Genomic DNA, 17,171 nt, shown 5'->3' with positions numbered 1-17,171 from the left:
GATCTCAGACCTTCTGAAAGATACAGAGCCCCGTTTGGGTCCTAAAGAGACAAAGTTTAGGTCAGTGGCATAAGCAGAGTATGAAAACCGAAACTACGCGGAGACGGAGAAAGCAAGAAATACACAGCGGAGCACAAACGCAACACATAGTGCTGAGCATGTCGAAGCAGCGCCGCGTCCATAAACCTGAAGCTGACCGCTTTTTACAGCGAGAGGGACACTAAGAGACGTCACACTCTGACAATGAACTTGCACATACATCTAGGCTGCACTCAGACATTCGTGGCTGAAAACCGGCAAATCAGCTTGACCCGCGTCTGCCAGGGGCGAACAATGAGGCCGCCGCTTGGTTATTTTAATGCGCAGTGCGCTGCTATGATGCGTGGCAGCACTAAAGTGCAAAATAAACGCGAAGTTTGCCCCCCTGCTGCCTGATCTGTTATTACATTAATTTCTGCGTTTTTATGAGTCCGTGTTTCTTCCCTAATACTGCTTCGTTGACTTGCGCGGACAAGGAAATATTGAATTTCTAAAGCTAATAGCCTACACGCACGCACAGTTACCAATTTACAGAGCGACATACAGAGGTATTTTTCTTTGGTGTCGCGCTGTGGTAATTAGCTATAACTACTATAACACTGATTCAAGACTTACAGGAAAATCCATTTGTGTCAGAATAATTGCAGTCCAAAAATCACTAAACCTCAGAAATCATCTTTTTGGTAGAAGTGATGATTTGGAAATGGAAAATAATTAAAATCAATTTAAGAAGTGTGGCCAGAGCTCATAGAAAACCAACAGACCCAACAGGCATGACATGCATGCTTGACTCATCTACTTGTAATTGAATCTGTAATTACAAAACACTGAAGGGGCATGATCCCAAAAATAGCGTGGTGGTTCAATTAGTAAGGTGATTGATTCTGGAAAAAGTAGGTGTCAATTATAGGCCCTATATTCAAGTAAGAAGGAAGCAAATGCTGTTTATAGTGCAATTCACACTCAAAATACTCAGAGCAATAGTATGATAAGACCATGTGCTGGAAAACGCGGACTTGATAAAAAGTGATTGGACGAGGGGAAAATACATAGAAAGTGCAAAAAAATAATATCTTTTTTCAAATGCAGTTGAAATGGCATCCAACATGAACGGACGTGGGAAAAAAGGTCAAATACCAAATCAAATCGGAGCGAAGAATGGCCAAAATGGCCAAGGCTCAACCAATGATCAGCTCAGGAAAATCAACGAAGCCTTACATTTTTTCATTTGTTGTTTGTCGATTTATGTCCAACACTAAACATGTTTCAGACAACCAACTTGAAGTTGAGCCACTTTCATGTCAGATATATTTTTATGTTATCATTCACCGCCATCAAGTAAAGCTACTGATAGTGGTATTAAAACTAACCATAGTATTTAAACCAAAACCAAAGATGCCAAAGAAGCTATAATTCTTGAAGCGTAGTAGTTGTTTTTACAAAACAACATTGATAATGCAATGAGGATAAGAACATATCAATTCGCAAATTAAATGAGACAACAGTTAATTATAGCTAATTTGTGTATAAAATAGATTACTCTCAATCTTAAACTACTATAACAAGATTATTGACAGTAGATGTCTAACTGTCCGTTTTAAATATTGTATGCCATGACCACAAAAGTAAATTCCTTTAATGTACAAAACATGGTAACATGGCGGAGGACTAGAAGGAGAGTGAAATGATCTACATTGTTGTCAATTGGTTTTTTTTGCGTAACATCAAACGTTACTCATGGCCGCATTACCAACACCTCCATACGTCGCTTCTAGACTTGGCAAGTAACGTTGCATAATATCAATGCAATAATAGCTACCCATGCTAGCCTGAGCCCATGGCATACAACATAAAAGGCGCTTGAAACTGAAAATAACGGATGACACATAATATCAATTACAGTATAAAATACGGTTAACGTATTGCATAGCATGTGCTGAAGGACAAAGTTAGCTAAACTGGAAAGGGAACGGCAACATGTGCCACACATGCATACATGGGAAGAGACAGGACATGTGGAGGAGTACAGATACATTGGGGCGGGGTTTCGGTCAACATTGAAAACAAGCTGAAGGGAAGATCAACAGCACGGCTAGTTTACAAAGAAGGGATGAGCAGACTCTTTTTCGAGGGACGGTGAGCATCCTTCAAAGGGTGCAGCAGAATGTTGGAGATGTTACTACCAGTCTGTTGTGGCCAGCTCTGTTCTCCGCGTCTGCTGAGCAGCAGCCATCGGAGCCGCGAAACAAACTGAACAAAACTGATCAGGAGGCGTGCTCCGTGATCGGCGGACAAACAGGACACATATGAAGCTGTGCGTGGAGGGAGGTAATGACCAAAACGGTATCTATCATGGGTAACTCTGACCACCCTCTCACCCCCCATCTGGCTCCTAACAGATACTTAACAATACATTTTATATAAGATCAAGTTACATTCATTCAGTACTTCTACTTTTGCATTATTCTGTCTGTTGTTTCACTGTTGTGTTGTTGTTGTTGCTAGAAAACTGCCTGCTTTAACAATGCGAATTTCCCCAGTTGCGGGATCTGGCGAGCCAATCTAATCCAATTAGCTAATAAAGCGATATTGTTAGCTGCTACTAACACTACCAATCTCTTGATTAAAGAATAATGTGGTGCCAGGCTAGGATGCATGTGTTTGAATGGCGTAGGCCAGACCAAAGTGAGCCCTAGCGACACAGCCAGGCAACTGCAAGGGACCTTGAAAGATTCACTTATAACTAGGTTCTAACCGTCTTGTGGTTTTTAATCTCATAATTAGCGATTTTCGGCCCTCATAATTTCGGAGATTTACCAAGGATATTTTTTTCTTTGATAAGCACCACGTTTTCATCAAATTGTCATAAAGACCATATCAAAATAACTATGAGCAGTGTGTACTTCGTAACTGATATTAAAATATATATGAAAAACTGCTAAAGAAGCACAAGCGACTATTGTTGCAGTACATACAGCCGAATTTGTCACAGCACAGACAAATTACAGACCCTGGAGCCTCTCAAAAAACTGTTTCTCTCCTACACACCCCCAAGCAGGCCAGAGGCCGGAAAGAGGTAACATGGTGCAAAGGCATGATTCAGCCATTCATAAAGTACCTTTGTAACTTTTATGGCAGCCACCAAAGTCCTATCAGAAAAAGAAAAACATTTAAAGATGTAGATTTTTTTTTTTTTTTTGAGCTAGCTTACAATGGTTTTGGGCAGACACGTGAGAATGTATGGAAGCCGAGTGGAGAGTTGCGAATGTTGGGTAAACTAATTGGCTTTCTAATTACAAAGTGTCGATGTCGCTGCAAGAGTAAACACCATCCCCTGGATTCTCAAAGTCCATTTTTTTCACAAAATACATTGTAACAGCCAACAAATGCATGTCCAATTTCATATGCGCCCAAAAATGCAGCCAATAATCCATTTCGCATATCACGTTTCCAGAATAAAATCAATTGATCCTGTGTTGCTCACTATACCAAGAAACTTAAAATAAGACAACAAAATGACAAAAAAAACCTGTAAAGTGTGTTCTGATGAAGTCTGCGAGGTAAAAGTAGCTTCAAAAATTTGCAATACATCTCCATCTCTAAAAACAGATTAGTTAAAGATAATTATGTGTGACTACTTTATATTAAGGGACGTCTGTTAAGCCATTAGCCAAATGAGTGTTGATTCTAAGCTAAGAAGTCAGCTCAACACAACTCTCTCTGTATTTCCCATTATGCCGTTATGTTTTAAAAAATTGTGCTTCAGCAACAACTTCACACGCAGTATTTTGAGTAAAATGTGACATATTCAGTGGTTTTTTTTGAATCTGCTGTGTCCTTCTTGGCCCTACAAGCAATGACGTGGAGGAGGGGGTGAGGCGGTGGTGCTTGATCACTGAAGGCCTGCTCATGGTGAAGCAAAGACAGTATTGTTGTCATTTTTATAATTCCGCATGTAGGTTGACATCAAACTAATATTATGCATAACATGTTTACAATTTAGTTACCATTGTACTTGCCTAACCAGGCCAAGGAAGGGCTAGCCAAACTTAATAAATCGTACTTTGAGCAACGCCACCTCGGGACTTTCACCAAGAGATTTACCATATAACCGTAATCATGAACAATCAGAAGGATTCCATACACAAGGTCAGCACCAAATGATCAGAGGCGTGGTAGAGTTACTATGTCGATAATTATGATATACATTCAAATAAAAAGCCCAACATCATTTAAAACATTTCCTATAAAAGAAACAAATCAATAAACACAACTAATAGTGTTTGGTTTTTGTGCATAAAAAAAAACAAAAGACAAATGTTTAGCGGCCGGAAGAAGTTAGCGTTCGTCTGATAAAAGTGCTTAATAAAATTATAAAAAGGAATAGATGAACGACAGGGTGTTAGAGTGGTAGCAGGTGGATTATTAACTAGAGTAAAAAATACATAAAACACATGCAAATAACACTAAAAATGCAAATACTCCAAAAGCAGTAATCAGTTTGTTCAGTTGATACTGTCACCACCGGATTACACACCAATTGACACCACGTTTATTTTATCAACCTTCATGACTAGTAAAAATCGCTATGGACAACACACTCAGACCGGTATAACTATTCCCCAAAAACACCGCTAAAATGCCGATCAATAACTCATAAACAAACTAAAACACCTGCCGCCTTTATAAAGTTACAAGCCCTGTGTGTAAATGAAATAATCCCAAAAACAATCGTAATAAGATAAAACCAATCCAATAACTCAAGAAACAAACTTAAAAACACAGGGAATGAGGCAAAACAGCAGTGACAACGGGGGACTGTTGACGGAAACTAGGATAAGGGACTAAGCCGGGATATTCAAGATTATCCTGGATGAATTAGCTGGACTCGGCTTGCATCGAAACCAGAGATTGAATTAAGCCCCGACAGTAACCTGAGATTTATTCTTTGCGGCCTGTAGCCTTGTAAAGAGCAGAGACTAACAGACGGGCTAAGATTTATACTGCGAGTCTAAGTGTCAATCTCGTTCTTTCAGCTGCCGTACTGATCAGAAATACACGATGTTCTTTAACAGTTATAGTTGTCTTGTGCGTGTCCTGCTTATTTTATTAACATGGCATTAGCCACTGTCACTATTGTTGTCGCGAGTTGATATTGAACCCTACTACAGCTGTTTAGCGGTCAAAATGGTTGCCACTGGCACCCCTTGGCATCTGGCCACCCTGATGCGGAGTGGCGACTTTTCCCGGTGGGACGGTAGTGTGAGCGATAGGCAGCCTGGCCGTTGCGGACAGCCGACGGTGGCCGAGGCCCGGTGGCTGCTGCCCGGGTGCCTGGTGCACGGTGCACCGGAGTGGCGCTTGGCCAGATGCTATTGACCGGTTAGGCCAGCAGACTTGCGAGTTGTGTCAGTGTCCACTCTCTCTGATCAAAAGATAGAGATGAGCAGCGCAGCGTCCGTGGTATCAGCTTCAGAGTTTTCTAACAGGACGCGCCTCAGCGCAGAGTAAGTGATGACGACTGTATTATGTAGCGATGTTCCAGATGATAAGAATGGCCAGACTGGGTCAGAGACCAATAAATCATGATTTCATGCTTCTGTTGACTGTCCTGCAATAGTAAAGCGGTCTAGCTAGTTGTGGTACTCCTAATAACGTGGGACCTAATGTTTTTTGATATACCTTACAATGGTTTCATAATAAGCAACCGAGACGAAAAGTGGTCTATATACAGCACGTATGTAGTGGAGTTATCCATTCATCACAATGGGAAGACCACAATGCCTTCTTCATCGTTTATTTGTGCGGTCATTACAGTCAGAGAATAAAAAAAACATGAAATATGGGTTTACATATATGCCCACAGCGGTATTGAGCAAGCATTAATTTTGTTCTAGTTGTCCTCCTGTTCTGATTGTTCGAATATGAACATTAATTTGTATAAATAATTGATATATCTTATAGAGCTGTGCGTGGTTGATAAAACATGTTCTCACGTTGTGAGAATAAGGTTTGAAATTAAGACTAAGTCCGACTAGGGTCCATTTCACGAGAGAACATAGTTCCCTTCTGACTCCACTTTGCAGGCCAAAGTAGATATTTTTAAACCCCACACATTCAGTCGGGTCGCCTAGGTGGGCTTGTTTTTCCGTTTGATAGTTTGCGCCGTATTCCCTTTTTCCATTTTCTTCCCTCCCGTTACTGTCCATTAGAAGATGCCTGCTCATTAGGGTTAAACATTTGGCCGCATGCGTCTTCTAATCTCTGCATCAGTAAATCTGTGATCGATAAAGATAGAGTCTATTGGAGAAAGCCGTGAAGTGCACTAATCCTGGCTATCTCCACCTGGCGTGCCATAGCTCCACCGTTCCTCCTGCGCCTCGGCCAAACGTGCATACCGATTAAGCCGAGCATGAGCAGGTCACACTAGAGTCAAGCTAGCGCTTTTTCACTTATCCTGGATGTACTTTATCTACTTTCGTGCCAACTGGCCCCAGGATCTCTGCGTGCTTGGCTTGGCTGCCATGAACAAACATGAGACATTAGTAACAGTTATCGTTATCTGCACGTGTGCGACACAGTCACAAACCCACCTTAGGCTGTATCTAAGAGACCCGCACACGACACACCGCAACGTTGGCCCAAACCCAGCCGCTTAAAGCCGCCAGCAGAAAGAGAGTGTCAGCTCCTTACGGCGGAGACTTTATTTCCACCGTGGTCACGTGCATTCACGTGACCAAGCTAACCAATCGCGATTACATACAGCTACACGTCGCTCACTGTCTTAAAGCAGTAGTCCCCTTTGTAAAATATGTCAACTGCATAAACAATGCTGTAAGGGGGAAACAAAACCTATGTTAGCTCATTGCAGAAGTTATGCGTTATCGGTGTCAGAGTTACACCAAAGAATGGCAAAATAATGGCCGTAGGCACAGTGATGCAACATTGCGTTTGTGGATCTGCTGTTTGAAGCCACCAGTTTGCAGTTTTGACTTTTGTGGACAACGGGTGAAAATGGGGGGAGGAAGATGCTAGTGATGTCAAGTGAAACTCGCGACCACTGTCTTTTTATTTTCTGAGCTCATCGATGGCACTCTTATTAGAGCAAAAAGGTTAGATGTAATTCCCCCCCCCCCCCCCCGTGTGCTGTTTTAACCTTGCTTCGAACAGAGAGCCGTCATCTACTGGGGTGGCTTCAGAAATAAGTCGTTAAGGTAAGTTGTTGTGGCAGCTTCCTTTGACCATCAATTGAAGACGCCAGTTAATTGGGCTGTCATGTATGAGCCAGGGCTTTCAATGGCGCTCTGCTAAGCTAAATCTAAGAAGCAAACTTGACCACTGATTGCGCACCTGCGTAACACAACTCAGGAGCACTGGACAACTTTGAAGTGGGGTACACTTTCTCTAGACACTGGCCTTGAATAAGCAACTTTGGGTCCTTGAAAAGCGCTATACAAATATTCATGACAATACAATTTAACTATATGATTACTGGCCCGGACCTATCATGCTACAGCAGTACACAGTACTGCGTTACCAAAGCTCTTCCCGTAGGTTAGCGCTAACGCATCTAACTGCACCAAACCTTAAAAAAAACTTTTTAGATGACCAACAATGTTACTAATTAACCTTTGCAGTGATGGTTAGCTCATGCTAACCTATTTCATGGCTTAGCATTCATTAATTTACCATCATTTGTAAATAAATGATCATCATGCTGGATACAAACGATCTTGACTACTAGTGATCCAGAGCACCATGTTGGAAAAGGTTTAAAAAGGTAATTTTTCATATGCTCTATAAAATAAAAAGTCTTCTTTGACGCAGCCAGTGGGTCACCCGATGCTGGAGAATCTACGTGAAGATAAATGAGCGTTAGGATAGATGCCTTGCCTTCACTTTTAGGCCAACAAGTTGTCGTTTGGTTTATGCTAGACGTTTTTTTTAGACGGCTAGATGATTCCATTAATATTCCAGAATTCTGATCAAACAGAACCGACAACTGAGACTTCCAGTATGCTTTAAATGACATATTATATCCTAGATGTACACAGCGATGATAACACAAAAATACTGACACGCTATTTACTCTGTTTTTAAAATACATAAATACGTAAATTGGATTATGCCCTTAAAAAGGTCTGACAGACCGATGAAAAGAGACACAATGCAAAACCCCTTCCTCTCTCCCGCTACCTCCTGTCGTTTTTATCTGCTGGGACTGAAAAGTTGGCATAGGTCCCAATTTGTCTTTTTTTTTTGTTTATATGGCCATCTCCAACATTTATCTTGGGTCGGGCTTCTGTCAGTTGACGATCCTTTTATCTCTAGTGTTCCATTTTGTTTCTTTAACGCTCCATGCGTTTGAAGTATGAGTGGTTTGGTGGTTATGTTTTAAAGGTCCATCTCAATTTCTTCTGGCATTCACACGTTCTTCCTTTTTAGCTGGTCTCAACTCAACCCCAAACAACGTCTGATTAAAATCAATTTCAGTTATCCAGGAGTGTTCATCCATACTAAAGGCTTTGAATTCATGGATTTAGACGCATTCATCTGAGATTCTCAATAATACAACCACAGTCTTCGCTGTTGAAATCCGAGCAGCGCCAATGGAGTTGCAGATGGAAGGCGGTTCCTTGCTCAAGGGAATTGTGATAGGTGTTACTGAAGGGTTGTTACCATCCACTTTTAACACCCACATTTTCCCTCGTCCCGTGAAGCAAGGAGCCTGAACCCAGAGCTGAAAATATGACTGACTCAATCCCAGATTATAATCTCTTAATAGGAGGAGGAGATGGACGAGATGAGAATAAAAGATAACAAAAATTGAGACAGACACAGGGCAGGTGAACATGAGGGGTTAAAGAAAAGAGCAAAGATAGTCAAGCGAGATAAGAGACAGCTGAGGATCCACAAAGATGGAGGAGGTGAGGGGAGATGAAAGTAAGAGAGAGAGGGTCAACGGGGGGAAAGGGGAGGACAAAGGCAGGAGAGAAGTTTTGGCCAATGAATGAAGAGAATTGAAAAAGCCTTAATGAATTTACTTTAAAATTTGGGTTTATACAGAGAAAGATTGTCAAAATGTGCATTTTACTACTATTCCACTGCTATTCAGACACAATGCACTACCTAAAGCCTGACAAGATGGATTTTCTCATGTGGTCTAGTGATATCAGGTGAAATCCAGCTGGCCTGCAAGGTAAATCCGCGCCATATCTGAAATTACCTTGCATCCTGTCTGAACTACCTTTAGAGTGTTAAAAGCAATAGGAACCACTTAAAGGCCTGTATAGAAGAATAATGACAATAAAAAAGTTTCAACCTATCCAAAACTGTTTGGTTTAGGTTAGTTAGAAAACAAGGGATGAAGAATGCCTTCTAGTAAAAATAATTAGTAGAAGACACGTTTTAGTTTTTTATGTTCTTTAGATCTCAACTCGAACATTCTCCCCAAGAGGTTTTGTGACTGTTTGTGAGTGACTATGATACTATCAAAGCAAGAGGTTCATTCATATTCATACGCACAAGAGGTTGCTTTTCAACAAATTAATACATATTATTTTAGGCTGTCCAAACAACCCAGTTGCAATTTCTGATGAAAAAAGTATCATCAAAAAAATACTGGCAAAGATAAGCTGTGCGCTGGAAGAACTAATGAAAGAAAGAACCACACCTAAAACTTAGATGCCTGGAGAAGGAGGAGAAGGTGTCCTCATGGTCACCCTAATAGAATAAAGTGTTTTTGGGCTCAGGTCTGTAATTGTTGCAATACATTTAACACAAATGTTACTTGACTAAACAGCATGTCATAATTGAAAATGCATTTAAGTTCATTTGGATTTACCATGTTGACTATTGAATATAAGACAACCCTGATTGTTGACCATCCTTCTCCTTTTAAAACTCATTTTTGGAAGAGACTTTTTGAAGAGACCAAATCTTGTTTGTTGTTAGGTCAGGGATATGAGGGCTTTTTTTCTCAAGTTAATCACAAAGCGCTGAAAAGACAGCAGCTTTGCGTGAGGGCAAGCACTGGGAAGAGAGAACCACAGCCCATTATGCCACGTCATAACCCTCACCAGCCGAGGCTGGTTTTGACTGGGTTGAACTGGTAGGGTTATATGTTACTCTCGGCGGAGCTCTTACCCTGATTCTCACCAACTGCAGATTCCCTTCAGCATGGCGGTGGAGTTATAGGTTTCCATTTAAGTCAACGTGTTATTTCACAGACTGGGGAACGGCTGCGTTCAGCTCCGGCGATCCCCAGCCCTCCGGCGCAGATATGCAGAGTTCTATTTTTGCCGGATGCCAGAGAGCTCCGCTAAAATTCGGCCACAGCGCAGATAGATGAGGGACAAAGAAGTCAAGTACAGAAAAAATAATACATCGGTTAATTTTAAAAAGTTAAAATACACCCATGCTCATCATCATATTTCCTGAACTACATCCTGAAATGTCATAATGGGCGGAGACAGGCCTGAAGTCAGCAGTCAGAGGTTTTGTGGTTCTGTTTACAGAAACTATATCCTTAATTGTGTGCAATCATATTTTTCAGGACGCTCTGGTCATGAGAGGTTCGTTCAGTTATTTATTCGGCCATTTGCGCACCTGTTGTTGTGGAGTGATTGATGTTAAAGGTGCTCTAAAGCGATGTCACGCATGTTTTGACAAACATTCTTGTTACATACGCAAACCTCTCCTCCCTACTGCTAGCGCCTGTCCCCAGAACACACTGTAAAAGAACATATCCTGCTATCTGCTAGCTGCCTGTCCCCAGAACACACTGTAAAAGAACATCTCCTGCTATCTGCTAGCGGCCCTTGCATCCGAACACACTGTAAAAACGCAGTCTCTATAGACAGCCAGGGTCTATTAACCGCAACAAAACTAAACTGTGCCAACCTGCACCAAGAAGATACACACACAGTGGTCCAGCCAATAACCGACAAGAAGGATTTGGTGGTGGGGGTTGAGAGGCTTGTGTAGGAATGCACAGAAGCGGAGGGAGATGCGGAATGGAGAGCGGGAGGAGGTGCGAGTAGTCTTGTTTTGTTGAAAAACTTCAAACGTCAATAAGAAGTAACGTCATCCGGATTGCTAGAGCACCTTAAAAGTCTAGACCAGATATAGTACAACCTTGCTTTTCAGATATATTCACATATTTGGGTCAAACAGTAGAGGTGTATTGAAGTACTTTATTTTGAAGTCTCAGCAGGGCTTGGGAGCTCGCACAAGTGAAGTTGCTCTGGTGAAAGTTTACAATGGTTATAAGGGTTAACTTATCTTAGCGATATTAGAGAAATCTCTGAGGCTAATCCTTGTTTGTAGCATGCAGCCAATGATGCATGTTGTTTTGTATGTCGAGTTTTCTTTGCGTAGAGGAGGTTTAGAAACAAGCCGATGGTGTGAACGCAAGATGCCTGAAGGAGGAATTACAAAGTTTCCAATCTTTTCAAGGGGTACGTGAATGTGTTTCTTCGAGTGACGGAGATCACTCGAAAGGCAAGAGGTCTTTGTGAACAATTTTTTGTTCCTGGACAACAACATTGAGACGCAGGCTGGATGTCAATGGAATATTTATGGTTAGAATGCCGTCAAATGGCCATTTGATAATGACAAGCACATCCTCTACGGAGACGACAAACTAACACATACAGAAGACCCGCTGTGCGGCCGCAACCAGTCCATACTCCTCAGGGAATTCCACCAATTCAAGTATCATGCGGTCACAGGAAACAACATATCTTGCGTGACTCATCACTGTGACACACACAGTGTCAACAGCAAGAGTGAAAGAGCGGTTTCAGCGCCATGAACCATACAGAGCAGAAACAGAATGCACTCTGCACGCTGAACAGCCTACTGTGCATGTCAGCTAAAAGGACCAGGGCGGACCGTGCCCTCTTCGACTGCCGCCGGATGTGGTTAAGAGACGCACCACATGCTGCAGATGCGCCTTCCACAGGAAAGCAGAAAACGGCGACGGAAGTCCGTTTTCTTAGTCATGACGCATAGGCTAACACTGTAGCCGTTTTAGTTGACATCACACTTGCATATTTATTGTGATGTTTTCCATTGCATGATGAGTTCAAAATAAGATTAGCCTGCCTGGCAAGTGCACGATATCCATGGTACTGAAGGTGGATTTTATTCTTGCATGTTTGTTTTGTTGTGCATGATCGCAGACCCTGTGTGTTGTTGAGCAAGTTGAAGATAGTCTATTAGAGTAAAACAATTGATGAGTTAAATAGCGAAATTTTTTTTTAATTATTCCTGCAAATGCACTGAAGAAGTTCAAGTTAATAATAAAAACATTTCCAAAAAATCTCCCCTCTCTTTTTTTTTTCACAAATCGCCACCTTGATCTTTTGGTGCTTGGTCTGTGACCTTTTGGGTTTTAATTTCCTTTTAATTTCCGCTATAATTCATGCATGTTTAAGTGTATACATTTCAAAAATGGACATTAATGACAACTTTGCTTATTGTAGGCAAGGACGTCTGTGAAAATCCGTCCAACAACTGGTGATATTCTGATATAATTTCTAGAGAACGCATGTGATAAGGCAGTGCTTCCCGTTTAGAGAAGCCTACATTTTCATTGTTTTATTTTGGGATGATCTAAACATCAACCAAAAGAAAACTCATGCAGTGTAAAGTTTTTGTGTGCAACCATCCATCTAAAAAAACAACTAGACATTTAAGTGAAAGTGAATGAAAAAACATGGTTTCTCAAAAACTAAGGCTTTTTTGGGGATTGTTCCTTTCAATATTGTACCATGCATCCTGAGGATGGTGTGTGGTGTGTGTACACTGTACATTTAACATCAAGTTGGCTTACCTTCACTACCCGTAATAAGGTCTAATTCGCCACCACATATTCTAAACCACAACAATATTATAACTATATAGACTATATATATATACCATTAGTTTTTATAAATAACCACACCATCCCATCTGACCCGCAATCCCCAACCAACCTACCCATATGGATTACAGAAGCCCAATTGTCAGGACAGAGGCACCACGACATTCTCTAAGCTGCTATCTGCAGAAACCGCTACAAAGCTGACCAGAGTCCTTCTTCCTAGGCTAATAACGATCATTTTTTCCAAACAGGGTTCTTTATTGTTGTCTGAATTACAGCAAAACGTAACCATTAAAAAATTGAACACAGAGGGAGAGAGTGTGTGACTTCATGCACTTTTGGGTGTAGTGTGTATTGTTCTGGTTGCGGTGGCTGCATCGATGTGGATAGAAAGTGGAGATGAATGTGAAGCTGTTTGGTAAGGGAGCCAGTAAGCAAGTGAGTGTGTTCCTCGTGTGCGTGTGTGCATGACAACTTGTTGATGGTTTCATATCCACTCTGGGGGCCACGTCGAAACTCTACAAGAGGAAAAAAAAGGAGGAGATGAAAAGATGAGTGTAAGGCGAGTGGAACAACACATTATGGCATCTCCCAAAGAGTCACAAACACTGCTGCTACTTGTTGGTTGTCATGTCTGCATCTGTGTGTGTGGGGTGTGGGGGGGGTGCATTTGCCTTTCTCAATTACAACACAAAGAACGCAGAAGTAACGGACATACTATGAAAAGCAACGGACATACGGCGAAATTTCCGGTGGTAACGGAGCAATCCTAGAAGTGGAAGATTGGGATGTAGTCTAATGTAGGCTTGACAGGTGATATAGAGGTGTGGCTGAGGCATGACCCGCTCCCGAACCTAAGTAAACCAGTGTTTCAATCAGGGGATACTTGTTATTTTTTGCAGATTTGCAAGATTTCTTGTACATGTGCATAGCGAAATGTACAGAGTGTTTGAGGAGCAGATCCACCATTGAAATATTTAAAGGGGTAGAGAAGCAGACATATCCCCCCCTGATGGAGACTAGACACTGGTGATGGTGAAGAGGAACTCGGAGACCGACGTGGACTGACGCTGGAAAGGAACTCAGGTTGCCTCAGGTGAAAGGGGAGTAGGAGGGTGCACATTTGCCTGAAAAGACAGTTGATAAACAAGGAGAGATGGCATTTAAAGCAGGATGTCATGGTGATTGGATCTTAAATTTCGTGGACACTTCTGGTTGGTTATGAAAAGTGTCGTTAAGCTGGTCTTCCTGCATGGAATCTGCACTGAGCTAATTTGTGTGAAAGGGTAACTTAATTTAATATATGGTCTTTTCTTTTGCAGGGTGCCAATATTCCACCCTAAAACAAGTTCCTTCCAGACACTATTTTGCAGAGCCACGGTTGTTCTGGGACTTAGCGCTTGTGACTGGTGTAAGGTCCTAACATTAATATAAGTTCCCAGCCTGCCTATGCTCCCTCCCCAGTGGTTAGAAATGGTGTTATGTGTAAACTGAGCCTTGGGCCATTTCTCTGCCTTCAGAAAATAAAGTCAGATGGCTGATCGCGGAATCTTGCCCTTGTGAGTCATAAGGGGTAAGGTTATCCCCTTCTCTTGCTTTGCCGGCCTAGAGAATTTCGCCCACCCATGAAGAGGAGAGACATCATGACTTTCATGCGAGCAAAATGCAGTTGGTTAAGGCCACACCCCCAGCCTCCACCTTGCCCCCTGTCTCTCTCAAAAGCCATAGACCTCAGAAATGGCACATACTAAGGAAACTCATTGTGGGACTGCGTAATTTTGGGATACATTTCACAGTGTAGCAATACCAGTGCCACAAAACTAAAGCAACCCCTTTCCAGAGTCAACAAACTACAAGTATGTAAGAGGAATTAAACATGGAATAAAATACAGTATAGAGAAAACCAGGGGGGGGCCAAGATGCACATTCCTGAGACGACTATGTACATATATAAAATAAAAAAAATAAGAAAGAGCAATATTGTTGTGATACGCAGCAGTGTGCAAATTACAGTCATGAAATTGCACTACAGAGCCCTACCTCACTAATTAAGTTATGGGTTGTCTCAAAAGTATTAATTTTAAATATTGCATGTTATATATTATTATTGGCACATCATTTCAGTGTTGGTCAAAAGGGAACACTATGGCTATATAAAAGGCATTTGCATTTTGATGTGTGGTGTATCCCAGAATGGTGCGTGGTGTCACTTCTGCAATGTGAGACTACATGCTAACTAATGCATGTCCGCAACAGAGGACAGACAAAAACCACACAAAGGAGCCAGAGCAGGAGCAAAACATGGAGAGAAGTGAGGGTCCATAGAGTCAAAGAGATGAGAAGGGGCTTCATCTAAGTTTCTGTTTTCTTTCCTTCACCTGTGGCACCAGATAAACAGGCCTAAACAGACATCGAACTGCTGAGAAGTTCATCAAAGTTGATGTTGGTGGTGGATGTCCTTGCACTTTGTTTCCTCCCATATATGCTGTACTTTCTATCCCGTTTAAAGAAGAGTGGTGCGGAGTTTGTCAATAAAGTTGTGTTTTCTTGAATAACGGTCCTATGCTGTCTTTTGTTCGACTTTGGTGATAAAGTTTTTGTGTACAGAGAAATGTTTTGAGATTGAAAAAGGTAGTTATTTGGTCCATTGTGTTCTTCTCTCAGTCCTTTCATCTTGTTGTTCGCCTCCCTATTTGCATCTCATTTTTTGGAACTGTACTTATATTTCATCTTTCGAATGGGTGAACTGTGTTGTGCTAGTCTATATCTCTGTTTCTGACTTTATCACTTGACGGACATTTGTCTCTTTTTTCTCACTGAATTTATGCTTGCCAGTTTTTTTGTCCAACATTCTAAGAACTAATATAACTCAAGCTTCTCTCACCGGAAGCCTCATTTTAAAGAAGTACTATAATCCTCCTGAATCATCACAATTCCTCTACTATATTATACTGCTCTCTAAAAGATATACTGTCTCACTTTAATTGATGTTCTGGACCTTCTCTTTACTGGATTATCAGAAGGTCACATGGCCCTGTATCACTTTTGTTGTTAAACTGAATCTGTAGAAAACTTGAAGCTGCTGTAATCAATATTTTACATGAACAATAGTACAAATGATACTATGAAGTGAAAGTGTTTGTTCGTGCAAACGCGTGACAGCAGATACATTTACCTAACTGTACAGCGACCCTGTACTGTATTTTTAGGTTCTTTGGCTCATTCTTATGGGTTTATGGCCCAAAAACGGCTACACAAGCACACCTTTTCTTTCACAGTTTAAATTAGTCTCACATTGACAAATCCTCCTCCACAGTGCTGCGCGAGGAAGGTCTGGCTAGTCCCGCAGCATCGGGATGGGAGAAGAATGTGCCCTCTGGTTATTGGACATGTCTTAAACCAATCAAATAGTCTTTGGCTGTGCAGATAGCTCGGTGTAAGGAACTATTTTGGTGGATCGTGTATGCTCAAAAGTTGTTTAGTCTTGCAACGAAAATTCAGATTTTTTTTTAGGAGATTGGGTCTAGATTGGCTGGGATTTACCCTCAGCAGTATCCTGGGGAGCCAGTTAATCTATTCCTAAGTGAAATGCCACCGGAGTTAAACAGATTCCAACACCAAAGACAGGAGGAAGGAAGGCGGCCATCGGTGAGAAAAAGGAACATCCGGTGGAATTTCCAGCGGCAACGGAGCATTCCTGGAAGTGGAAGGTAGGGATATAGACACAGTTAGATCAATTACAGTGATGACATTGGCCGTCATGCCACAGCCCCGCCCTGTTGGAACAAAAAACTTGAATAACGTTTCCTGTGAGGTCTGTATCATTGCCACCAAAAAGTTGAAGATCAATTGGGATAAATCTATGGAAGGAGTTTGCTAAAGTAACAGCACCAGTAAAGGCAAGAGAAAGGATATTCAGTTATTCAAAATGGCTGACTTCCTGTTGGGTTTGGATATACGTCCACAGAGGCTTTTTTGTACGTCTAGCAGAGGTATATTTGCCCACATATTCATGTTCATTTTCTTTCAAATTTTTTAAACTTGTTTTTCCCCTTTGTGCGAAATGTCTCTGAATCTTTTTCATTCTGTTAGGTTTCATCATTTTTATATACGTTGTATGGTAGGTTTATCTTTTACAGTTTCATCCATGATCAGTGGTTTGAGGAGAATCAGAAAGATATGGCAAGTTGGCTTTACAATCAAAGCTGTCATTTTGGCTTCTATTCCATCTGCAGTGTTTCTGGTGTGTGGGTGTGTGGGTGTA

General features: G+C 41.5%; 1 long non-coding RNA gene across 1 annotated transcript in view; it reads left to right on the top strand.

Annotated features, from left to right (window-relative positions):
- Window positions 1–16,631, top strand: part of LOC116697000 (uncharacterized) — a 20,630-nt gene extending 3,999 nt beyond the window's left edge. The window contains exons 2-3 of the long non-coding RNA XR_004333886.1: window positions 6,126–6,131; window positions 16,561–16,631. This is a non-coding gene — a long non-coding RNA (uncharacterized LOC116697000). The remainder of the gene's footprint in view (window positions 1–6,125; window positions 6,132–16,560) is intronic.
- Window positions 16,632–17,171: the final 540 nt, after the last annotated feature.

The sequence above is a fragment of the Etheostoma spectabile genome, chromosome 10 (genome assembly GCF_008692095.1).
Source record: "Etheostoma spectabile isolate EspeVRDwgs_2016 chromosome 10, UIUC_Espe_1.0, whole genome shotgun sequence".
Classification (NCBI taxonomy): Eukaryota; Metazoa; Chordata; class Actinopteri; order Perciformes; family Percidae; genus Etheostoma; species Etheostoma spectabile.
Note: the sequence above shows the minus strand (reverse complement) of the source record. Positions and strands in the feature narration are given on the sequence as shown.